The sequence below is a fragment of the Lissotriton helveticus genome, chromosome 1_1, assembly GCF_964261635.1.
Source record: "Lissotriton helveticus chromosome 1_1, aLisHel1.1, whole genome shotgun sequence".
NCBI classification, from domain to species: Eukaryota; Metazoa; Chordata; class Amphibia; order Caudata; family Salamandridae; genus Lissotriton; species Lissotriton helveticus.
Window position 1 is genome coordinate 211088869 of NC_136057.1, and position 25607 is coordinate 211114475.

Consider the following 25607-nt stretch of genomic DNA (forward strand, 5'->3'; position numbering starts at 1 on the left):
TGAGCAAGTGGGTGAGACAGTATGTAAGTGAGACTGTGTGAATGAGGTAGAGTGAGTGACAGTGCGGGTAAGACAGTGTGTGAGCATGTGGTGGAGTCAATAGTGTGAGTGAGACTGCTTGAATAAGAATGTGTGTGAGCAAGTGATTGAAGCATGAGAGTGAAACAAAGTGTGAGACAGCATCTGACCACGTGAGTGAGAATGCGATTATGTGAGCACGTGACAATGAGCGATCATGTGAGAGTGGAACAAAGTGAGAAACAGTGTCTTAGCATGTGAGTGAGACAGTGATTATGTGAGCACGTGACAGTGAGTGAACAGGTGAGAGTGAAACAAAGTGTGAGACGGTGTCTTAGCATGTGAGTGAAGCAAAGTGTGAGACAGTATCTGAGCACGTGAGTGAGACAGTGATTATATGCTTACGTGACAGTGAGTGAAGCATGAGAGTGAAAAAGTGTGAGACAGTGTCTGAGCATGAGTGAGAGCGATAATGTAAGCACGTAGCAGTGAGTGGTCATGTGAGAGTGTGTTATGCTTGTGAGTCTGCCACAGTCCAAGGCACACTGGGGTCAATTCTTGGCTTACTGAGGCACCCCGATACAATGCTAGTGCTGGCAAAGTGGCGGTACTTCTTGGCATAAGGGTATGCACCCATGGTAGAATACAGGCCTGGGCACACTGGAGGCAAACTCCTGGTTATATGAAGCACCTATGGTAAGATGCTGACACTGGCATAATGGAAACACCTTTGCATAAGGAAGGATAACCATGACTTATGGAGGGAGGGAGTGTGTGCCTAGGGTCCTCATATACTGGAGGTAATTTTGACTTATAGGTCACCCGGGTTTAGGAACGGCACGGCACCAAAGGCAGAGTTGTGGCACTGGCCATTTGTAGGTAACTCTTAGTATAAGGAGGCGCCCATGACAATATGCTGGCACTGGCACCCTGGAGGTAATTACTGACATATGTGGGCTCCATAGCACATTATGAAAAATTGGAGTCAACTTTTTGGAGAATCAGGCTTCATTTGCTTGGAACACTATGAAAGTACTTAAATATTTAATTGGTGATTAGCAAATATATGTAAAAATTGTTCTTTGAAATGATATATATGACTCAATTTAAAAACAAATGTCAGTGGAAGAATCTCTCTCACACTACTTCCTCTCCCCCAAACCATCTATAAGAAGCCGGGCTCATGCGCTTCACTGGTGGACTGGAATTTGGGTGAACTATTAACATACCCAGACTCCGCAGTTAGAGTCCCAGCTTACTCACAGCCCTGATACAATCAGAGAGACCCTTTGCAAGGGGAGTGATTTAAGCGAGACGCGGACATATCCAGTTTCATTCTACAAGAAGACAACGCCACACACATGGTCAGCCTTTTCATTTACTCCTACACGTCAGGACGCTAGGCCGTAATATCACTTTGACAGTGGTGCAACCTCTTAGCATATATTTCCCCCCTCCATGTCAAGAACCCTATGGGTGGGGCCTTTGTAATCCAACCAACACTACATCCCTCCCTTATTCCGGATTAACAAAACCACAAACATGGTTCAGCACATGAATAACACAACCTAACAAAATAATTCAGTTTGCAAAACAAAATGGAGGTGGCAGTTAATAGACTGACACAAATGCTTGAGTCATTGTGACGGGCTAGGTTGGCCCTAAGGTGATATGGCTAAGAATCTCTTTGATGGGTCAGACATGGGTACAAGACCTTGTCACTATGGGGTGACTTTGAAAAATTGCTTTGTGCTTGCGGAAGTGATGGCGAAACAAACCCAGCCAGGGGTGGGGTTGATCGACTTGTATCACTCTGTTCTGCGGCAGCTATATCGCTAGATGAGCCTACCTCGTCTTCCTGGCTGTCTCACGACAAGTCTTGATCAGACAGACCACATACTGGAATTTCCGTGCACTTTCCTCTAATGTGACACGTTTTGAGTGCCAGCCTCAGTTCCACGGCTGGCCGTGAACATGGTCCCCATCACCGCCGTGACAATCCAAGGGGATGTCTCCAACAGCAGACAGAATTTTCCACCTGGGTGTCAATCTCGCACAAGCACAAGGTCTCCTGGTTGGACAGGGACACTGTTTTGCATGTCTCTTCCATGAGGCATATTCATTGTTGCTCACCCGCCGGACATCCAATTTATTGGAAGGGTCTGGGTGCCCTGCCCATTTGGGGTGATGGGAATCTTGTCCTTGATCGCTCCCCCTAGGCACAGCCTTCTGGGGGCTATCCCTGTGGTGGAGTGCAGGGTCACACGGTACTCCTGCGGAAATGAATAGATGGATCTATCCACATTTCTGCCTTCTGCTGTCGCTATCCTGATGACTTTGGTCACAGTTCGTATAAACCTTTCCGCCATCTTGGATGATCCTCCTGTGCTTGGTTTTGCAGGACTGAAGATATTGGACTCATTCTCGCCCCCCTGTCTAAGCAAAGTTCTCCTTTCAGCCCATGGGTAGCCATGACTTTTTCCATTTTCTGTATCACCTTCAATTCCAAGGTGGAGGCCACTATTTTCAACTCGGGCTAGCGAGAGTAGCAATCTATTACAATGAGCAATGGGTGCCATCAGGGAGGTCCAAAGTCGGCACCGCCACAGGGTTGTTGGGCCTTCTTCTATGATGACATGCACTGGTGGTTCCCAGGGATTGGTTGCTTGGCAAGCAGTGCGGTCTCTTACAGCTGCTTCCACACTTTGATCCAGCCCCTGAAACAAGACTTTGCTTCAGAGTTGGCTTTTTGTCTTCACCATTCCCTGGTTTGCCCCATGGGCCAACTGGAATGTCTGTTGCTGGAAGCTATTGAATAGGACCAATCATGGCCCTCGAATCAGACAGCTTTCAGGGGTTACGAAGAGTTCTTGCCTCACAAGTTATAGGGCTTGTAGTGTCAGCTTGGCTTGTTCCATCCTTTGGGCTGAGTGCATCACCTTAAGTTGCTGGCCCGTACTGCTTTGATGGCCAGTTGAAGACAGTCATCTTGTTCAGAGGCTACCACGAAATCCGACAGGGACATAGGAAATGGCTTGGACCGTTCCACCATTAAACAAACCTATGTCTCAGTGTCTTGTACTTAGTTAGTTTCTGTTGGGGTGGCTTGCCTAGTATGCTGTGGCAGGAAGTCAGCTTCATTCTGGGTGCCAGGCCAGTATATTACGGTAAAGTTGAATTACTGCAACTGCAAGATCCATTTCTCAATCCATCGGGGTGGTTTTGACACTGTTTCCTTAAAGAGGAGGATCAGCTGCTTGCGGTCCGTATGAAAGGATGGCCATAGAGATATACGTAGAAATGGTGACACCCCCAGTGGAGTCACAATTGCCCCCTCTCTTTCTATCTGTGAGTATTGCTGCACCATGGGTGCAAGGGTCCTGCTCGGACAGGCGACTGGGGGCCATTTGCTGCATCTCTGCTGCATCTCTGCTGTTGCGATAGCACAGCCCCCAATCTTGTGGGGCTTGCATCTACCGCCAGTTTGGGTTCTTTCTTCGGGTAAAAGTACACAATAGTAGTTGTGGCAGATAGCACATCTTTTGCTTCTTAAATGCCAGTTCTTGCTCCTCGCCCCAAACCCAGGGGCTTGACACTTTTGTTAGTTCACGGGGTGGCCCTGTGAGGGTCTGACAGGTTATACATAAAGCGGACATAATTACCATGCCAAGGAAACTTCGGACCCCCGACACCGAAGTGGGGGAGGCACTCCTGACTCTCTTGAACTTTCGCTGGGTCCGGCTTAATGCCCTTTTCTGAGAATTGATAGTCAAACGTAGCTAAAGCTATGCTGCAGAAATATGCATTATTCCCGATGTAGCATCATGCCTTTGTCTTTGAGTCTCTGGAAAACTGTGCAGAGGCACGAGAGGTGACTATCAAGGGTTAGTGCGTGGACTAGAATATCTTCACTCACATTGAGGACACCTGGTAGGCCAGCCAGCAAATCCCTTATAATATTCTGGAATACCTCAGCAGCACTCAAGATGCCGAAATTCAGATTGGTGTACTGTAAGTACAATGCAGGTCGAGGATGCTGTTATAGATCTGGAGTCCAAGTGAAGGGGAATCCGATGGTAACCTGACTTCATATCCATCTTCGAAAACCACCGCCAGTTGCCCTTTGATATCATCTATGGTGGGCACTAGGTGGCATTCTCTCTTGATGGGCACATTTGGCACCCTCCTGTCTATGCAGATCCGCACTGCGCCGGGCAGTTTAGGCTTTTTAGCGACTATGATTGGGGAAACCCAGGGAGTGGGGCCTGTGACCTTTTCGATGATGGCTGCATCTATGAGCTGGCGCAATTCCTGGTCCACCTTGGGGCGAGATGGAATGCCACATGCCGGTGGCGGAATGCTGGGCTTGATTGTTTTGTCAATGTAACGCTGAATAGATTGGCCTTTCAGCCATTCAATGTCTTCGAACAGTGGGGCATATTCTCGCAAGAGACTGTTAATCTCACTGGCATGGAAACTAAACACAAATTGTACCAAACCAAGCTCTTGGGCTGTCTGGCAACATGCTGGAAACACAGTGCATTCCTGGGAAACATACTCTTTGTCTTAAGTAGTTGCGTCTTGGTGGTCGATGTTGGTGTGAAAAACCCCAACGAGTCTAAGAGGTTCTTGGTTGCTAAAAGAGTAGATTTTTATCTTGGTGGTGCTCAATTTGGGTGGAGTCGACAGTCAACGGTATAGGTTAGCGGCCATGAGATTGATAGAGGTCCATGTGTCGATGAGGGCAGTGACAACATGGTTCTGTATTTTGACATGGCAATTGGAGGAGGTGTGGGCTGTGGAGCATAGCGGTTTTATCGCATGTACCACATGGATGGTTTCATCTTCATCTTTGTCCATGTCACTCTCTTCCACTGTCTCGGAGTGTGTTTGGACGATGCGCACTTCCTTTATTGCACAGGAAGTGGATAGTTTTGGGGCAGAATGACAAGTTTTAGAGAAATGATTTAGTTTTGCCCAGGCCCTACAGTTTTTCCCCCATGCAAGGCAGTCACCTTGATGGGGAAACAGCCAGCCACTCCATCAACAGGGTTAGCTGGCTGCTTGGGAGCTGGTATGTCTGTTTTCAGCCAGCGAGGCTCTTGGCTAACGGCATTAACGTGCTACTCGTTGACCAGTTGTGTCATAACCGTGTCCATGCACACCGCTCGTGCTTTGGACAGTTCCTTGGACCATTCCACGATGAGAATGTTCTTCATTGAAATGTTAGCCACCTGCAGGACTTTTTTCCGCAGTTTCACAGATGCACACCCTTGTATAAATTGCAACCAGATTTCATCTTCCTCATCCGGCAGGGTGCACGTGTTAGCCAGGTCTTGCAGTCAGACATTGAAGTAGTCTGGGTCTGAGAACGGTTCAAAATGGGCAGTGATGGCATTTATAAATGTTGTATACATGCAGAGTGGCCCGGCTTCCACAACCGTTCTGGAGAGCTTATGCCCATCTGCCCCTCCCCCACCTCTTCTTGGCATCCGCTGTGCCCACAGCCTTAAAGAAGGTCCGTGGGCGTTTGACCCACACTTTCCACCTTGCAGTCTGAGTCCACGGAGGGCCTGTCATGGAGAAAGGGTACAAATGCTGGGATGGACCCCATTGTCGTAGAGGTTCCGGAGCTGGGATGGGGATGGTGGGTAGTGCCTGGGCAACGCAGTTGCTGGGTACGTGGGCCTTGGAAGGGTGCAGAGCTGCGCAAGAATCGGCCTCCCTGGGGGTCAGGTGTTGCTTAGGCCTTTGAGCCATTTTCACCCCTGCCCCCCTGGGGCCCACTCAGCCCAGAAACAGTGTTTATCCTAACACCTCGCCCACAGCCCTTCACATTCAGGGTATAGTGGGCAGGAAGAATGGCTCTAGCTGAGGGGGCCAGGTGATGTTTGGAACTCGCACCATCTTCACCTCAGCCTCCCTCTGGCTACCATGAATGACCCAGAAGCTGTGTATTGTGCTCCCCTGCCAGGACATTGCCCTGAGGCCGTAGAGGGCAGGGGAGGGCTGATTAATTTACTAATAGCAGGGGCCTCGCTGCTTTTCAGGTGCTCCTGCGCTGGAGGGCTCAAATAATCTTGTAACAGAAAGGGGCCTTGCTGTTTTTTTAGTTGCTCAGCTTGTAGGCCATTGTCACCTTGGCCTTGTGTCCTTCACAAGAACAGTATCCTCCCACTTCCATTCCTTGTGTGTGCATAGGCATATGTGTTCTGACACCAGAGTTGCAGAGATGGGGAATCAGGTTTGAGTCCCAGCATCTGCTCAACACCCTGTGATTCTGGGCAGATCACTTCATCACCCAGGCCCTTAAATATAAAATCGGATCTTGTGTACTGTAATTGGTGCTCATGAAAAGAACTCAAATAGCCTTTGTCTTAGGCTGTATTCACGCTATATAAAACTGTCAAATGGAAAAACAACTATAAATAATAACCATTTGTTCACGCTTTATGACTTTGAAAAGGGAAGATGATCATTAAGGAAGACACTTTATAAAAACATGTCCGTATTTTTTAACACAGCTTTTCTGATGCAAAATTTTAATTTTAATGTAATTCCCCTTATTGCCTCCCTGTCTGGTTATGTTGTGGAGGCTGCGCTTAAGTCATTCTGTACCTCTGCCCCGCAAATGTGGGCCACGCCCCGCAAATGTGGGCCACGCCCCGCGAATGTGGGCCACTTTTTTTGTCAGTGCCCGGGCCAAATTGTGATCCCAATCCGACCCTGGTCTTTACCCTGTACCTCATGGGAACAGTCCAGTCCGAACTGCCAAGCCAGGTCTTCCCTGAACCAGAAACAAGCATCCTGGGACCGGTTTCTGGGTAACACCCTTCATCGCTTGCTTGATTTCAGTGGCAAAGTGAGCAAGGGACCCACGTTCACCGTGCGAACTAGAAACACAAGGCGCAGCTGACTCTGGCGGCTCAAGCATGGTTTCTGAGGCTTCAGCAGGCCAGCCGGCCTAGCACTGACATTCAGAGGAGTGATCGCAGAGCCAGGGAGCTCCTCAGAGAGTATGGTAGTGCTACGGGCTGAGGCCAAGTCGCGTTGAGTTGCTCTGAACGAGCAGGGAGGTAGCTGCAGCACACGGGGCACATCGTGGACTCATTGCTAATGAGGTGATGTGCCCCGGGGTGTGCTTTTAAATGAGACGGACCTTTTTATTCACTCCCACACTTCAGGACACCAGGTCACACCATAGCTTGGACACCTGAGGAGTAAACACAGAGGTTCAACCTCTTCGCACTTATTCCCCCCTCCCAGTGTCATGAACCATATGGGTGGGTCCTTTGTAAACTATCAACACTACAGGTAGGTGCTTTTTATCGCACCTAATAAAATCCTCAGGGTTCGGAATTTATAGAGCTCGATTAACTGAACCGAGTCTGAGATTTTGGAGATTAAAATGCAGATTTTGGTGCCTGTGCAGCAAAATATGCATGTAACCAGTGCTTTAAATGGGCCGGTACTCACCGGTACTGAGTGCCGGCACTTTTATATTTTCTCCCCTTGAGTACGGGGACCTTTCCTACGAAAAGGAGAGTACCGGTACTCATGGGAGCCCGGCTTTGATGCGGTGGGTGCTGCGCTCCATCCTTGGCAGCTATTTCTGCACGGCCTGGAATGGGTTAAAGTGCTTTTCAAATCTAACTGAAGCCTGGGCCAGCACAGCAGCTCGTCTTCAGTATAACACAGAGCTGCGTGTGCCTCTCTGGAGTGAAAGGTGGAGTATCACTGCAGGATGTCTTTCAGAGGGGGTCTGAAGGTATCAATAAAACCTAATAGGCCCAAGTGTGGGCCACGTTTTTCAGGGCATGCAGCTTGTTAGCATGCCCACTGTTTTAAACGCCTGCAAATCTTCACCCATCAACAATTTAAATGAAAGGGGTTTGCATGAAACAAAATAACTGCCCTCTAGATTAAATTAATGCATTCATGGTTTTTTTTTAAAACAGAAGCACTAGTACTGTTTTGTCAGTGTGCCATTTATTGATAATCACTTGTTTTAGAACCATAAACTTAGGTATATACTATGTAAATGGTTAGACATTTTTACAATGCATGCATATTTTTTGCATACAAAGCTTAGAAAGGTAAAAAAAATAGCCCCGCCCCAAACTCCACCCCCAATCCACTGTTTATTTTTGGTGAGTACCTGCACTTATTTTTTTCCATTTAAAGCACTGCATGTAGCCATATTCACTACTCTTTCCACACTAAATACCAGTAGGTTTCACCTGCTGAAATGTAATGGATGGTGTATGCAGCCGTCATAGTACCTGGTAAGTACCAGATGAGGTAAATTCGTCACAACTAGGAATTCAATACCCATGCTTGCTCAGGGTGAAAAAATATATTTTGCCCCACTTGTAATCAGCACCTAACCATTTACAGACTTTAGTATCATAACTCCCATTGTAGGTCTGAACCTACAAGCCCCAGAATGCCGAGTGCTTTTAAATGAAAATTTAGGACTGGCTGAATGTCACCGGCTTTACAACGGGCAAGATTCCAAGCGGCAGCATACAAGGCGTGACATCTTACAGTCCTGACTTGTTAGCATTTTTCAAGCTGGAAATTATGAGCTCACACCCATAAAACTAACTTTCAATACCAAAGAACAATTTATACCTTACTAACAAACAAATTGTTTAAATATAAGATTGACAAAATGCAAACCTATTAATTGTTAACATTTATAAACATTCTAAGACTTATATGGTACAAATCAGTAAACGTACATCTTACTACGATCATATACATATATGTATATTAAATTAAGTGTTGTTTGTGCAAAAGGCGAGTCTAGTGTGTCTTGACTACCTCGCCATAAGCGTGTATCAAGAACACAGAGGTGCATTCTGGGAAGAATACATTATGCAAATACAAGATATGCGATCATGGAGCTCATTATCAAACTTTGACGCAGCTCCTCCCCTCCCCACCTCCATCTCGTTTTCAATCCACCCTGCGGACCCCGCTCCGCCCCTCGGTGCATGACGCTCTCCTCACTGCTGTGATTTTTCTCCCCTCCGCCTCCATAAAAACACTATGAAACTTGGGAGACTAATAAAATAAATAGGCAAGTGCCCCGCCACAACTCTTGCAAATGGGTGATGCCAGTAAGGGTCTCTCACGAGGTCTCTCCATGGGGCTTCGAGTTAAGCAGCCTGTGTCTGCAGCGAGCCTCCCCGGGGTCTCTCCCTCTCTCCACACCTGCCCCAGCCCCTCCCCACCCTCCGGGGGCCCCGGCCCGGGGGCTTGGGCAGCCCCAGAACTCACTCACGTTTGAGAGTCCCTCGCCGGCTGAACCTTCTGCAGAGGAGACAAGTTTTGCTGTTTCCGTTTCCGGGTTTTGCTTCTTCCGCTGCAAGGATGAAAGGCGCCGACCTCAACCAAACAGAGGGCCAGGATCCACACACTGGGGTAGGAAGCTTTTTTTTTTTTTTTAGCACAGTACAACACATTACTAGACTCCAAACTGGAACATATACTTCCAACCTGGAGGCACTGACTTCTCCGACCAGGAGCCTCTACTAACACCAAGTTGGTAACGACTGCTTCAACCAGGAGCCTCTACTACCACCAAGTTGGTAACGACTGCTTCAACCAGGAGCCTCTACTACCACCAAGTTGGCAACGACTGCTTCAACCAGGAGCCTCTACTTCTATCCAGGAGGCACTGACTGCTACAACCTGGAGGTTGTACTTCCAACCAAGAGGCACTGACTGCTGCAGCCAGGAGCCTCTACTTCCAATCATTAGGCACTGACTTCTCCAACAAGGAGCCTCTACTTTCATCCAGGAAGCACTGACTGCTACAACCAGAATCGTCTACTTATATCCAGGAGGCACTGACTGCTACAACCAGGAGGCTGTACTTCCAACCTGGAGGAACTGACTGCTTCAACCAGGTGCCTCTACTTTCACCCAGGAGGCACTGACTTCTCCAACCAGGAGCCTCTACTTCCACCAAGGAGGCAACGACTGCTACAACCAGGAGCCTCTACTTTCACCCAGGAGGCACTGACTTCTCCAACCAGGAGCCTCTACTTCCACCAAGGAGGCAACAACTGCTTCAACCAGGAACCTCTACTTCCACCAAGGAGGCAACGACTGCCTCAACCAGGAACCTCTACTTCCACCAAGGAGGCAACGACTGCTTCAACCAGGAGCCTCTACTTCTGTCCAGGAGGCACTGACTGCTACAACCAGGAGCCTCTACTTTCACCCAGGAGGCACTAACTTCTCCAACCAGGAGCCTCTACTTCCACCAAGGAGGCAACGACTGCTTCGACCAGGAACCTCTACTTCCACCAAGGAGGCAACAACTGCTTCAACCAGGAGCCTCTACTTCTGTCCAGGAGGCACTGACTGCTACAACCAGGAGCCTCTACTTTCACCCAGGAGGCACTAATTTCTCCAACCAGGAGCCTCTACTTCCACCAAGGAGGCAACAACTGCTACAACCAGGAGCCTCTACTTCCAACCAGGAGGCACTGACTTCTCCAACCAGGAGCCTCTACTTCCAACCAGGAGGCGCTAACTTCTCCAACCAGAAGCGTCTACTTCTATCTAGGAGGCACTGACTGCTACAACCAGGAGGCTGTACTTCCAACCTGGAGGCACTGACTTCTCCAACCAGGAGCCTCTACTTCCACCAAGGTGACAGTGACTGCTTCAACCAGGAGCCTCTACTTCTATCCAGGAGGCACTGTCTGCTACAACCATAAGCGTCTACTTCTATCCAGGAGGCACTGACTGCTACAACGTGGAGGTTGTACTTTCAACCAAGAGGCACTGACTGCTGCAGCCAGGAGCCTCTACTTCCAACCAGGAGGCACTGACTGCTGCAGCCAGGAGCCTCTACTTCCAACCAGGAGGCACTGACGTCTCCAACCAGGAGCCTCTACTTTCACCCAGGAGGCACTGACTGCTACAACCAGGAGGCTGTACTTCCAACCTGGAGGAACTGACTGCTTCAACCAGGACCCTCTACTTTCACCCAGGGGGCACTAACTTCTCCAACCAGGAGCCTCTACTTCCACCCAGGATGAACTGACTGCTCCAACCAGGAGCCTCTCCTTCCTCCCAGGAGGCACTGACTCCTAGCAGGAGGCTGTACTTGCAACAAGGAGGCACTGGCGGCTCCAACCAGGAGTGTCTACTTCCACTGTGGACGCACTGACAGTTCCATCCAGGAGGCACTGACTGCTCTAACCAGAAGCCTCTACTTCCAACCAGGAGGCACTGACTAGTCCAACCAGGAGCCTCTACTTCCTTCCAGGAGGCACTGACTGCTCCAACGAGGAGGATTACTTCCAACCTAAAGGCTCTCACTCCTACCAGAGGGCACTGACTGATCCGACCAGACGGCACTGATTACTTCAACCAGGGGGCACCAGCTACTCCAATCAGGAGGCTCTACTTCCACTCGGATGCTCTGGCTGGTCCAATCCGAAGGCATTAACTGCACCAGACAGGAGGAACTGACTGCAACAACAATGAGACACTGACTGCACAAACTAGGGGGCACTGACTGCTTCAATTAGGGGGCACCGACTGCTCCAATCAGGGGGCACTGTTGGCTCAAACCAGCAGGCACTGTCTGATCCAACCAGGAGGCTCTACTTCCACTTGCAGGCACTGACTGCTCCAGCAATGGGGCACTGCCTGCGCCAACGAGGGGGCACTGTCTGCTCCAACTAGGGGGCACTGTCTGCTCCAACCAGGGGGCACTGTCTGCTCCAACCAGGGGGCACTGACTGCTCCAACCAGGGGGCACTGACTGCTCCAACCAGGGGGCACTGTCTCCTCCAACCAAGGGGCACTGTCTGCTCGAACCAGGGCACACTGTCTGCTCCAAACAGGCGGCACTCTCTGCTCGAACCTGGGAGCCCTGTCTGCTCGAACCAGGTAGAGCTGTCTGCTCCAACCAGTTGGAACTGTCTGCTCCAACCAGGTAGAACTGTCTGCTCCAACCAGGTAGAACTGTCTGCTCCAACCAGGTAGAACTGTCTGCTCCAACCAGGTAGAACTGTCTGCTCCAACCAGGTAGAACTGTCTGCTCCAACCAGGTAGAACTGTCTGTTCGAACCAGGGGGCACTGTCTGTTCGAACCAGGGGGCACTGTCTGTTCGAACCAGGGGGCACTGTCTGTTCGAACCAGGGGGCACTGTCTGCTCGAACCAGGGGGCACTGTCTGCTCGAACCAGGGGGCACTGTCTGCTCCAACCTGGAGGCACTCTCTGCTCCAACCAGGCGGCACTGTCTGCTCCAACCAGGCTGCACCCACTGTTCCAACCAGGTGGCACTGTCTGCTCCAACCAGGGAGCACTGTCTCCTCCAACCAGGGAGTATTGTCTCCTCCAACCAGAGAGTACTGTCTCCTCCAACCAGGGAGTACTGTCTGTTCCAACCAGGAAGTACTGTCTGCTCGAACCAGGGGGCATTGTCTTCGCCAACCAGGTAGAACTGGCTGCTCCAACCAGGTGGAACTGGCTGCTCCAACCAGGTGGAACTGGCTGCTCCAACCAGGTGGAACGGTCTGCTCCAACCAGGTGGAACTGTCTGCTCCAACCAGGTGGAACTGTCTGCTCCAACCAGGTGGAACTGTCTGCTCCAACCAGGTGGAACTGTCTGCTCCAACCAGGTGGAACTGTCTGCTCCAACCAGGTGGAACTGTCTGCTCCAACCAGGTGGAACTGTCTGCTCCAACCAGGTAGAACTGTCTGCTCCAACCAGGGGGCACTGTCTGTTCGAACCAGGGGGCACTGTCTGCTCGAACCAGGGGGCACTGTCTGCTCGAACCAGGGGGCACTGTCTGCTCCAACCTGGAGGCACTCTGCTCCAACCAGGCGGCACTGTCTGCTCCAACCAGGCTGCACCCACTGTTCCAACCAGGGAGCACTGTCTCCTCCAACCAGGGAGCACTGTCTCCTCCAACCAGGGAGCACTGTCTCCTCCAACCAGGGAGTACTGTCTCCTCCAACCAGGGAGTAATGTCTGCTCCAACCAGGGAGTAATGTCTGCTCCAACCAGGGAGTACTGTCTGCTCCAACCAGGGGGCATTGTCTTCGCCAACCAGGTAGAACTGTCTGCTCCAACCAGGTGGAACTGTCTGCTCCAACCAGGTGGAACTGTCTGCTCCAACCAGGTGGAACTGTCTGCTCCAACCAGGTGGAACTGTCTGCTCCAACCATGGGGCACGTCTGCTCCAGCCAGGAGGCTCTGTCTGCTCCAACCAGAGAGCCCTGCCTGCTCCAACCAGGATGCTCTAACTGCTTCAACCAGTGGGTGCTGACTACAACGGGGAGGCACTACTTTGGTGTGTTGAATTTGGGCCTCTCTCTTGGCGTACCCCCAAGCCTTTGCATTGACCCCTCTTGCTCTCTGAATTTCGGAATTTCGTTTTTGTTGGCAGTAGGACTCTGCACTTTACCACTGCTAGCCAGTACTAAAGTGTAAGTCCTATCTCCTTACAACATGGTAAAGTTGGCCTACGCCTGAATGGCCATTTAACTTACTTATACGTCCCGAATATATGGTAATATATGTACCCAGGGACTGGAAATTAAATGCTACTAGTGGGTCTGAAACACTCATTGTGCCACCCACTAAATTAGCATTTCAAAACATGTCCCAGGCCTGCCATTGCATCCTGTAGTGCAGTTTTAATGTGCCAATTTGACCTAGCAAAATAAACCATTTAGCAGGCCTAAACCTTTCTTTTTAATACATATGTCTCCCTGAGGTAGGCCCTAAATAGCCAACAGAATAGGGTGCATTGTATTTAAAAAGTAGGAAATGTTAAGTTTTTCATGCCTAGGTTTTCACGACTGTGAGGCCTACTTCTCTGGTAGGATAACATTGAGTTCCCTTATTACATTTAATAAGTGGTAACTTTTGATTGAAAACAGGTAGAAATTTTATGTTTTTAATGAATTGTCATTTTAAAATCCCCTTTAATAGTAAAGTGGGATTTTAAGTCACAATTACGAAAATGCCATTTTGAGAAAGTTGACATTTTCTTGTTGTAATGGGGCAGCTGGGGTGGGAGTAACGGAGTCTGAGACCTTGATTAACGATTTTAAAGATGGTTTTATTTTCATATAAGCTTTCCTTCTCCTGCTCGTCAGCCTTTCTCGTGCGAACACGGCAGGGTCCATTTTGGGTTCTTGATCGGTTCCAGGTTGCAGGTGCCAGACAAGTCGAGTTCTCGATGCGATCCCAAAAGAAAGAGAAAGGGGAGTTACTGGGACGTCCAGGGTTTGTATCGGAGGGGCCAGGAGTGAGGCAACCAAGTGCGCAGGTGTATATACAGTCGCTATGATAGTGCTCGTGCGAGGAAGGGAGTTGATTGGACTGTACAATTATGTATTTACCCAACCCGCTACCTTGCCCCGTACCTCTGATAGCCACGCTCCTCCCGCGGGAGCGCGGCGGGGCGGCTCGTGTTGACGTTGGCCTCCTGGCTTGATGAAATCGCCGGGGCTCGTCTGGTCTTCTTCCTCTGCTGTCGCCACAAGAATCCTCGACTGCACACTCCTTCTCTGCTCCGCAACACCTTCGTCCTCCGAGGAAACGCCGTCCGTCCTCTTCCGGGGTCGTCCTCCTTTTGGCTCAGCTGATTCGATGACGTCTAAGAGGGGAGGAGTCTCCTCGCGTTGAAAAGCACAGTTAAAGGCGACCAGTCCCTTATCTTCCTCGTATTCCCAAGGGTGTCCGCCTTCCTGGGATTGCCAGTCCTCGTGCAGGTATGGGGTGTCCTGCTGTTGAAAGGGGAGAGAAACGGGTGACAAGGGGACAACTGACCACCAGTCCCGTGGTGTATCGTCATGTTCCTCAGCGCAATGTCCCGCCCCGTCACACTCCTCCCCCCCCCCCTGGAGTCTCCCGATCGGGGAGAGGAAAGACCCTCGAGAGGAAATCCGCATTCCCATTCTCAGTACCTTTTTTATGGTGCACAGTAAACGAGTAAGGCTGGAGGGACAGGAACCACCTGAGTACTCTCGAATTGTGGCTTTGATTCTGGTACATCCATTTCAATGGAGCATGATCAGTTTGAAGGATGAATGGCTTGCCCTCTAGGTAATACTGCAATTTGTCAATGGCCCATTTTATTGCTAGACACTCACGCTCCACCGTGGAATATCTACACTCCCTGGGAAAGAGCTTACGGCTAGTGTATAGAACAGGAACCAGCCATGCCGAAACGCTGACATCGAACGTCAACTGACACAGTACCGCAACAACTTTGAACTAATACGGCCAGGGACGGTCAAACAGTGGACTACCCGAATCGATCTATGGGCAAGATATACTGAGTCCTTGAAAACGTGAAAAGATAAGAGAAGGCAGAAACTGCAGAATTCTAAGAAATATGTCCGAGTGAAAAAAGGAATGGCATAAAAAACTAGCGTGTTAATAGAGGAATCTTCTGAACGTAATATACCAAAAGGAATTGCAGTGCCCTGAAGAAACTCCCTGGTAGGGAGTGAAACGCGTTGGCTGAACTCGTTGCATATTTTACTGATGACGTGTATTTTAAATGGACAAAGATAAATAAAGAACATTTTCTACTTACTCTTTCTTGGACTTCTATTTTGGTGCGCCCCCATGAACATTGAAAAAAATTGTATAGAACAGGATGTTCTATCCCATCCTCTCCCACCTGAGACAAAACAGCCCCTAACCCTACGTCCGAAGCGTCAGTGGCCAGTATGAATGTTTTGTTGAAATTGGGGGATTCCAATACGGGGGCTGATGTTATAATGTGCTTTAGGTCTTCAAAGGCGTCTTGGGCCGCCCGCGAAGGATCTTGTATCTCCCGGGGTCTTACGTCTTTCCGCAGGAGATTAGTGAGTGGGGTGGCTACCTCTGCAAATTTAGGGATGAATCTCCTGTAATAGCCAACCAGCCCTAGGAAGGCTCTCAGTTCCTTTTTATTGGTAGGGAAGGCCGTATTTTTTTATGGCTTTTACTTTCTCTATCTGGGGTGCAATGGTACCATAACCCAGGACATACCCCAAATACTTAACTCTGTTGAAGGCTGCTCGTGATTTCTTCGAGTTAACGTGTAGTCCTGCTTTTTGTAATGCTGTCAGAATGGTCTGTAGGTGACTTAGGTGTTCTTCCCATGTTTTGCTATATATTACAATATCGTCCAGGTATGCTGAACTAAACGAGGGGTAAGGTTTCAGAACGTGATTCATGAGGCGCTGGAATGTGGCAGGTGCCCCGTGCAGTCCAAAAGGTAGAACCGTGAACTCGTATAATCCCTCGTCTGTAATGAAAGAGGGCTTCTTCCGGTCTTCTTCACGGAGGGGCACCTGCCAATACCCTTTCGTGAGATCTAGGGTGGTAATATAAACGTCATCTCCGAGTTTCTCAACCACATCGTCCACCCGTGGAATGGGGTACGCATCGAAGGTAGAGATGGCATTAAGAGCCCTGAAGTCCATGCAAAATCTCTTGGATCTGTCGGGTTTCGGATCCATCCCAATCGGAGAGGCCCAGCTGCTTTGTGAAGGGCGGATCACTCCAAGTTTTAGCATATCGTCGACTTCTTTTCTCACGGCCTCCTGCCTGGCCGCGGGGATTCTGTAAGGCCGTTGTTTCACCAATTTTCCTGGTGGAGTCTCAATACGGTGCTCTACCAGGGTCGTCTTCCCCGGGAGGTCCGAAAATATGCCTGCAAAGGGAAGTAAGACGTTGTTCAGTTCCTCCTTCATTGGATCCGATAGGCTGTCGTTACTGACTAGGTGCTGTACGGTAGTTACTTGTTCGGCACCGTGGGGAGAGCCAGATTGTGTCCCCGCGGAGAGGGACCGATCCATTTCTTTAGAAGGTTAATGTGGTAACATTGGGTTTTAGTGGGAGAAAGCTGTAACCTGTAGGTAGTGTTTCCTATTGTTTCGGTTATCTTGTAAGGCCCCATCCATTCGTTCTTACTGGAAATGGAGGGCAATAGGACCAGCGCCCACTCACCGACTTTTAGATTTTGTAGCTTCTTTCCCCGGTCGTAATATTTCTTCTGCCTCTCTCTTTGTTGCTCCAAGTTGGTATACGCGAGGTTTCGTAGTTTGCCTAGTTTTGACCTCATCTGTAGGGTATATTCCAGAAGGGATTTCTGTTCTTGCTCTTCTTCCGTTTCCCATGAGTCCTTCGTCATCTCCAACAGGGACCGGGGATGAGGCCCATATAGGAGTTCAAAGGCTGAACAACCTAAACTGCTTTGTTTTTGTGCCCGAAGCACGTACAGGGCCAGTGGAAGCAAGCGGTCCCAATCAGGTCCCTCCAAGGACAGCATTTTCTTCAACGTTGTTTTTAGCGTCTGATTGCACCTCTCGACGAGACCATCGGTCTGGGGATGATAAACCAACGTTTTTATGTGGCGGATATCAAATGATTTGCAAATCTCCTTCATCAGGCGATATGTAAAAGGTGTACCCTGGTCCATTAGGACTTCTTTAGGGAATCCGACCCGGGCGAATTGTTCCACAAACTTCTCCAAGATATTGGCGGTGGTGGGGGCCCTCAGTGGAAAAGCTTCTATGAATCTTGTTGCATAGTCCACCATGACGAGGGCATATAGGTGTCCCCTCGATGATTTCGGTAGCGGACCGATTAAGTCCATCCCCACACATTCAAAAGGGACGCCAATGATGGGGAGTGGTTGTAATGGGGCGGCCTGAGGGCAGTGGGTATTTTTTCGTTGGCAGATCTCGCACTTCATACAATAACTTTGCACATCTTTGTAGATTCCGGGCCAATAAAAATAGCGTAGTATGCTTTCCGTGGTTTTCTCCTTTCCTGAGTGTCCGGCCGTGAGGTGTGCATGGGCAAAGAACAAAACTTGTTCACGGAAGGACAAAGGTACCAGGAGTTGTGGGTGTCCTACTTCTCCCGCCTCCCTGTACAACAGTCCATTTTTTATCATGAAACGTGGGTAAGTCTGGGGTTGTATGTCCTGTAGCGAGTGTCCGCTTTCCCATGCATTGTATAGCGTCCTGTCGTCTGTTTGAGCAAACTTAAAACTACGGTCTATGACCCAGGGTTCTGGAGTAATGAGCGTAGGTTTAGGTTGTTCACGTCTCTGGGATTGTCCACTAATGGTCATTTTGAATAGGGCAAGGAACTCTGGGTTGTCTACCCCTAGAATCATATCTTCTGGAAGGGAATCAACTACCCCCACCCTTACTATACATGCTTCCTTGTCCTTTGGGCTTATGGAGACCTGTGCTAGGGGGTAGGGTTTGACGTCCCCATGGACACAACGTATATATACCTCAGACCCGGGAACGTACTGACTGGGGTGAATAAAGCGTTCTTGGACCACTGACTGTCTGCACCCAGAATCTAGGAGGGCTTTCACCTCATAGCAATTCATCCTCATACTCACATAGAAGGAGGTCTCCATCTCTGCTGAGTAAAGAACCGTTTTGGGGAGGTACCCCACTTCCATCGGTTCTTCCGTGGGACGTTTCCTGGGGCAAAGACGGGCGATGTGGCCCCATTCGCCACATTCGAAACACTGGGGCCCACGCATCAGAGGAGGTTCCATCCTCGGTGTTCTAGGTCTTGTATGCTCCATCGGGGTTTTGGGTTTCTTCTCCATTCTCCATTTTGGTCGGGGGCATGTTCCTATTTGTTTTCTCATGCTCCCATCCCGAGAGACGTGGTTGCGCTCTCGCACAGTTCGCAGCCATTTCTATGGCTTGTTCGATGGTAAGTCCCGAGTGTTGTCTCAACCATCTTTGTGAGCCGTATGAAAGAGCCTCCATAAATTGCTCCAAGTAGATCTTGGCCATCACTTCTTCCTTGGTGCTGGACTCAGGTTTCAGCCATTTATCCGCAGCCATTTTGAGTCTAAAAAACAGAGTCTTGGGGTTTTCACCCGGGATCCCTTTTTCTTTTCGGAATCTAACTCTGTAAGCTTCCGAATCCAGTCCCAGGTGATCTAGCATTACATTTTTAATCAGGTGGTATGGGGCATTGCCAACGGGATTAGCCACCTGAAAGGCGAACTGTGTCTCGCCTGTTAGCAACGGGGCCAAGAAAAAGGGCCATTTCTCCTCTGGCCATCCCAACGCAAGAGCTGCTCGCTCGAAGTTCAGTAGAAACGCGTCAGGGTCCTCTCCCTGCACATACTTTTGTAATGCTATACCTGAAGGGTTAGGGACATGTATCCTGCCTTCCACAGGGACTGGCACATTTGGAGGCGATGCGGTTTTCTGCAGGCCTTCTAATTGGGCAGTGATAGTGTTTTTAAACAACTCGCGGACAGCTCGTGCTGAGGAGATCTGTGTGCCATATTGTGGATTGCACCTATTATTAGGCTGAGTAGTCGATGGCGTTTCGATCCGCGTGAGTAGGGATCATCATCAGGACTGGGTTGAACGAGGAAGAACAGTGCTTGTGCGGACTTGAGCCCACTTCTGTAAGTGCCGTGAGTAAAAGCATCAATTGGTCCTGGAAGCCAGTGGCACACGTTATCATCATCTATGCTATATCTCGAACAAATTGCATTGAAACCCAATTCAAGCCATATTGTTGTATATAAACCACTGTATATTTTTGACACCAAGTATCACTGCGCCTTCTAAGCTGATCACTTTGTCACTTGCGTCGCCACCTTGCTCACCGTATGCACTTTTCACGCACCAAGTACAATTTGGGTTGTATCATTTGTTTATCTACAGTGCTGCTACAACTGTACTAAACCCTGTTTCTTCAACATTTGATAAACATGATGCCCCTGGCACTTTCTATGGATGTATTGAGTTTCCTTTTTTCCTTGCAGATAATGCTTTTTGCATATCATGTCTAATTGTTCTATTACTTATACCTTTTGGGATACTATATATATTTTGCTACGCTGCCACACAGCAGACTTGTTGCTGGACCCCAGGGAGGAGAGCCCCCGCTCTCCTGGGCCTGCAACAATGCACATCCTGGGCGAGGTGTTAGGTCTCCTCCCCTAGGATGGGCCGGGAGAAGCTTCAAAGGCCTGCCGCCACTGTGAGCTTCTCCAGACCATTTGCTGTACCCAGCAACTGGCCCCCACCAGTCCTGACCCCCACTCTGGCGGGAAAATTTACGTCAGGAAGGGGGGTGTGCCAACCTGTGCCAACCCCACCCCTTAGGTGGGGGAGATGAGGTGAAGCACGACCCCGGGCTCCGGCCATCTTGAAGATAGGGAGCCTTGCCCAATCACATCTAGGCTCCTGCTCACCTCCCACACGAGAGGAGCAGGCTAGGGGGTGTACCCACCCAGGACAGGGACCCATTGGTCGCTGCCCTTACCCCACCTGTAACGCCCCCAAATGTAGTATTTAGGAGCACCCTGAACCTTTTTCCACAGATCCAGATTCCGAAACAAGAAAGAACTAGAAACAAGAAGACCTGCTGTGCAGCTGCTAAAAAGAGGAAGACACAAACTGATTTGGCCCCAGCCCTACCGGCCTGTCGACCCTCGAACCTGCTCCTGCTAAACCCCGGCATCTCCAGTGGTCAGCAACCTCAAAAACCCCGGAGGACCTGACTGCCTTGTGACTCTGACTACCTGGGTCTTCCACGAGCAGTGGTACTGCTCAAAGCAAGTAACAAGCTCTGGCATCAGCCCGGAACCGCGAACCCTGCATACTCTGCACCTGCCAAGCCTGGCCTGTGCCGGAGTGAATGAAGACCCTGAGGACGTCCCCCGATTCTGACCTGGAATCCAGTGCCCAAGGACCTTCCTCGACGACTCCGACGCCTGCAGCCTCATGACAAAGGACCCCTCCGACCGCGACCAGCAGGGGGTTAGATTTCCTGACCTCAAAAGACACCCCGGCGCCCCATGGTCCCCTGTGCTCAACTCCTGGGTGTTTACCTATCCTTCAAGATCCCAACTTACCCCTCGAAGGTTGGTCGCTCCAGAAGATCCACCGTCCCCGAGCCTGCAGCCTTTGTTCCCATTTCAAGATCCTCATCGAATAACATTGAGCGCCTGACGGCTCAAAAGCACTCTGCACCCAGCCGCCTGAGTTCCCCTGGGAGTGCAACCTTTGTCCTATCCTACTTCCCCATTTGCCCTGAGCAAGTGACCAGGAGCTCAGCTCCCGCAGCCGCGTGGCCTACTAGCCAGTAGCCAACAACCGAAGGTCCCCTGCCTCTCATTGGATAACATTGGGCCTAACTACCTCTGCACCCGGCCGCCCCTGTGCCGCTGAGGGTGTACCAACTGTACCTACCTGACCCTGGGGGACCCCTGAGTCTATGCCCGGAACCTTAACTTCACCAGTCAAGTACTCACCTGAAAACCGATGACTCACTTTCCTGCCATAGGATAACATTGACTGGTTTGACTCCAAATTTCTTGTGTGAAGTTTGAAACTTTAAAATATTCATCTAAAATCAGCCGAATATTAAAATCCGAAGTACTCACCTGTAATCAGGAGAGAAGCCAGTGCTGTATCTTTTAGCCCAGTACTGAACCGCAAAAGTAATCACAACCGTGGTTACTAGTAATCTAAATTTCGTCCATAGGAAACCATTGACTGTTTTTCTGTGAAATTTCTTCTGTCTGCTTTTGAAAATTACAACTATTCCTTAAAAATTGTACCAACTACTAAAACGTAATTACTTACCTGTCTTAGGTAGAGACCCCAGTGCTGAACCTAGGAGTCCAGTACTGGATTACAAAAGTAACGAGAACCTACTTTACCCGTGCTTTGAATTTCCTTTCAGTGCTGGTTTTTCACTGAAAAGTTTCTAAGTGTCAACTCTTAAAATACCTTTTATAATCTGTAAAAATCATTGCAATAACTAAAATGTTTTTACTAAACTGTTTTCAGCTTAGACCCCAGGACCGAATCTAGGATCCAGTCCTGAAGTTACAAAAGTAATCTATAAAGTAATCAGCTGCGTTTATGTAGAAAAAACCATTGAGCTCAATGTTGAATTGTGTTTAGAATTGTGTTGCCTACTGCAACCATTGTACCTATTGTGTTTACAAAGTTTATTGCCTCTTTGCACAGTAATTACATGAGAGTACTCGTATCGAGAAAAGTATATTTTGAAACCTGTTGGTTCTAAAAATAAAACAACTATATCTTTGGATATAAAAACAATTGGCCTAGAGTTCAGTTCTTGAGTGTGTGAAACCTTTTGCTGACTGAGTGTGTACAACAAATGCTTTACACTGTCCTCTGGTACCGCCTTACTTCTCGACCAAGCTACCACTTTAGAGAGTAAGGTCAAACCTGACTTTAACCTCTGTTATACCTCTGGTGATTGTGGACTCTATACACACTGTACCTTACTTTGGTCCAGCACATATAGAGCCACTTTCTCACAGCAGGCTCCAGATAATGCTGCATTACTGGTGGTCATCACGCGATGCGCTCAATGCCAAGATCAGTGCAGTGGGCTCGGAGGTCTCCCTGTTCTGACGGGACCTCCGGAAGGTGGTGAACCGTATAACGGAGGCAGAGTCCAGGGTGTCGAAGGTGGAAGACTCTTTGACAGTGCTCCAACAGAAAGTTCATAAATTGACGGTGGTCACCCAGGAATTGGTTGCGCGCATGGAAGACACCAAAGGCAGCGCTCGTTGCAATGTGGACACACAAGGTAGAGAGAAATGTATATTCAAGGATACTATACAATAAAGAAAGTTTCTGTTGATTTACGTTTTTGGTTGGAAATCTGGTATTTGTCATACTCACATATGTATATTTGCGTATATTAAGGATCTTCTTATTGGTATACTTTTTGTGAACAGTTAGCCTGGGTATGATGTCCACTATTCTAGTGGGCACCTTGCACCAGTCTAAATGACCCTTATTGATGGTGGTTGTAAAGTCAACCTTATAGACACCATATCCTAGTGGTAGCATGGACAACCAATCTTAGGCTAAAACTTCAGAGAGCATGTGAAGCCAGCTGTTTTACCATATATAATCCCTTGAATACCAAATGAAAGGACACCACACAAGGTATATATCAAATATATATGTATTTATTACTAACACAACCCCTCTGCACTCTTTATGAGGTCAGAGTTCAAGTTACGTTACAAGTTACTCATTAAGCATACTATAAGTTGCACAAATACAATTCTGCCCTAGGGGCCTCACAAAACATATACTAAGTACGTGGTATAAGAGCCACTTCAGGAATAGTGAATAGGCCTTGGGCCTAGGGAATCGCTGGGGCTGCACTACAGAACCAAAGGTTTGGAAGTTGGAGACCCACGGGAGACGCGTGCAGTGTGGGAACACAGACGCAAGTTACCATTGACTTACAATGGAGAACGAAAAAGTCACAAAGTTACTGATTAAGGACACTTCCTGGTGGACTACAGTGAAACCCCTTTAAACTAGAACACCCACACTTTCTGTCCTGGCTGGTAAACAGTCAGCACAGCCTTTTGGTCATGCCAGGCTTTCTGAAGTTCCTGGCTAGCTTCAAGGTTTTTGGATGCCTTTTTCATGTACTCGGCCATCCTGGAGCGGAGACCAAGTACATAGTCCACAATATCTTGTTTAGGCTTTTTGAGAGGTAACTCCCATCCTTCCTTCACCAGACAAAGGGGTCCTCTTACAGGATGCCCAAACAGAAGTTCAAAAGGGCTGTAGCCAACCCCCTTCTGTGGGACCTCTCTATAAGCAAACAAAAGGCAGGGCAGAAGGATGTCCCATCTTCGCCTAAGCTTTTCAGGTAAACCCTTGATCATGCCCTTTAAGGTCTTGTTGAATCTCTCCACCAGACCATTGCATTGTGGATGATAGGGTGTGGTGAACTTATAGTTCATACCACACTCCTTCCACATAGCAGTCATTGACATAAAGTTTCCACCTCTGCCTGAGACAACCTCTTTCGGAAAACCCACTCTTGAGAAAACTCCCAGGAGGGCTCTTGCCACAACAGGTGCTGTTGTGGTCCTTAAGGGAATAGCTTCTGGGTATCTTGTGGCATGATCCACTACTACCAGAATAAACCTGTGCCCAGATGCTGTTTGAGGATCCATTGGACCAACAATGTCAAACCCAGCTCTTTCAAAGGGAACCCCCACCACAGGTAGTGATATTATTATTATTATAAAGGCTTTTTTAGCGCGCTCAATTACTAAGAAAATAGTATCCTGGCACGGAAGAGAGAGAAGGCAGAGCAGAGAGAATCCAGAGAAAAGAGAGGGAGGAGGACCCTATACAGTAATGTTAAAAAGGTGGGTCTTCAGTCCTTTCTTAAACACAGTGATGGAAGGGGCTGTTTTCAAGTGGAGAGGAAGGGTGTTCCAAGCTGTCGCAGCTCTGACAGAGATGGATTGGCCACCAAGTCTGCTGTATTTAAATCTTGGTACAGTCATTTGGCACAAATTAGCCGACCTAAGGGGTCGGTTAGGGACGTAAAGGGAAAATCTTTTTCTCAAATAGACTGGACCGGTTTGATGGACAGCGCGATATGAGAGAACAAGGAGTTTAAACAAAATCCTGTGAGCAACCGGGAGCCAGTGGAGGGCGTGAAGAGGTTGGCGGACACTGGAGCTTTTGGGTATGTTAAACAAAAGACGCACAGCGGCATTTTGAATAACCTGGAGGCGATGTATCAGATAAGCTGGTAGACCGCAGAAAAGAGCATTCACGTAATCTAATCTAGATAGTATAAGGGCGCGAATGACGGTCTCCTTGGCCTCCCTCGGAAGAAGAGGAAAAAATCTGCGTAACGTTTTGAGTGTGGAAAAGCAGACCCCTGTGAGTTTTTTTTTTAGATGATCCTCAAATTTGAGGTCGTTGTTAAACCATACTCCTAGATTTTTAGCAGGGCCGCCGATAGATTTAGGGCATGGTAGGTCGGCAGGCCACAGAGAATCACTAAAGTTGTCTGGAAAGGAACCATACAGCAGGATCTCTGATTTGCTTTCGTTGCATTTTAGTTGGGCAAAGGCTAGCCAACGAAAGACAGATGATAGGCAGGATTGGGCTCCCGACGTATCCAAGTTGTTTTTTGGCCATGTAAACAGAAGTTGTGTGTCGTCGGCGTAAGACATAATTTTTGCTCCTAACTGTTCTGCAAGATATATGAGAGGGGTAAGGTAAATGTTAAAAAGCAGGGGGCTGAGGGTGGAGCCCTGAGGGACACCAGTTGTAAGTTTTTTGGGGGAGGAGGCAAAGGGCGGCATCCAAATTTGTTGTGTTCTATTATCTAGAAATGATGTCAACCAGTCGAGGGCGGGGCCTGTGATGCCTATAGCCGCTAGTCTGGTGAGCGAAAAGGAGTGAGGAACCGTATCGAAGGCGGCAGAGAGGTCCAATAAAATCAGAGCCGCTCTGCCACCTCCGTCCAGACATTCCCGGATTGCCTCGGAAATTTCAACTAGAGCAGTCTCTGTACTAAAGGCTGCACTGAAACCTGATTGTGCTGGGTGGAGTGCCTGAGAGGTTTCGACAAATTTGTCTAGTTGTAAAAAAGCAACCTTTTCACATATTTTAGCAAGAGCTGGCAGCAGTGATATAGGCCGGAAGTTGGCGGGGACAGTGGGATCTAAACCATTTTTTTTTAAGAGTGGGAGCAGTTTCGCTTGTTTCCAGCAAGCCGGGACG

General features: G+C 48.9%; 1 protein-coding gene and 1 long non-coding RNA gene across 3 annotated transcripts in view; one reads left to right on the forward strand and one right to left on the reverse strand.

The window, feature by feature from the left end:
* AKR1A1 (aldo-keto reductase family 1 member A1) overlaps window positions 1–25607 on the reverse strand; it is a 776593-nt gene that overhangs the window by 649104 nt on the left and 101882 nt on the right. The window contains exon 1 of one of the 2 annotated variants that reach the window (XM_078664890.1): window positions 9308–9369. The exons of the other annotated variant lie outside the window; for it this stretch is intronic. The gene's annotated coding sequence lies outside the window, so the exon portion shown is untranslated. Of the gene's footprint in view, window positions 1–9307; window positions 9370–25607 lie in introns of those variants that run through there. 2 annotated transcript variants of the gene reach the window in all.
* The window catches only part of LOC144786088 (uncharacterized), a 33470-nt gene continuing 17223 nt past the window's right edge, over window positions 9361–25607 (forward strand). The window contains exon 1 of the long non-coding RNA XR_013602084.1: window positions 9361–9447. This is a non-coding gene — a long non-coding RNA (uncharacterized LOC144786088). The remainder of the gene's footprint in view (window positions 9448–25607) is intronic.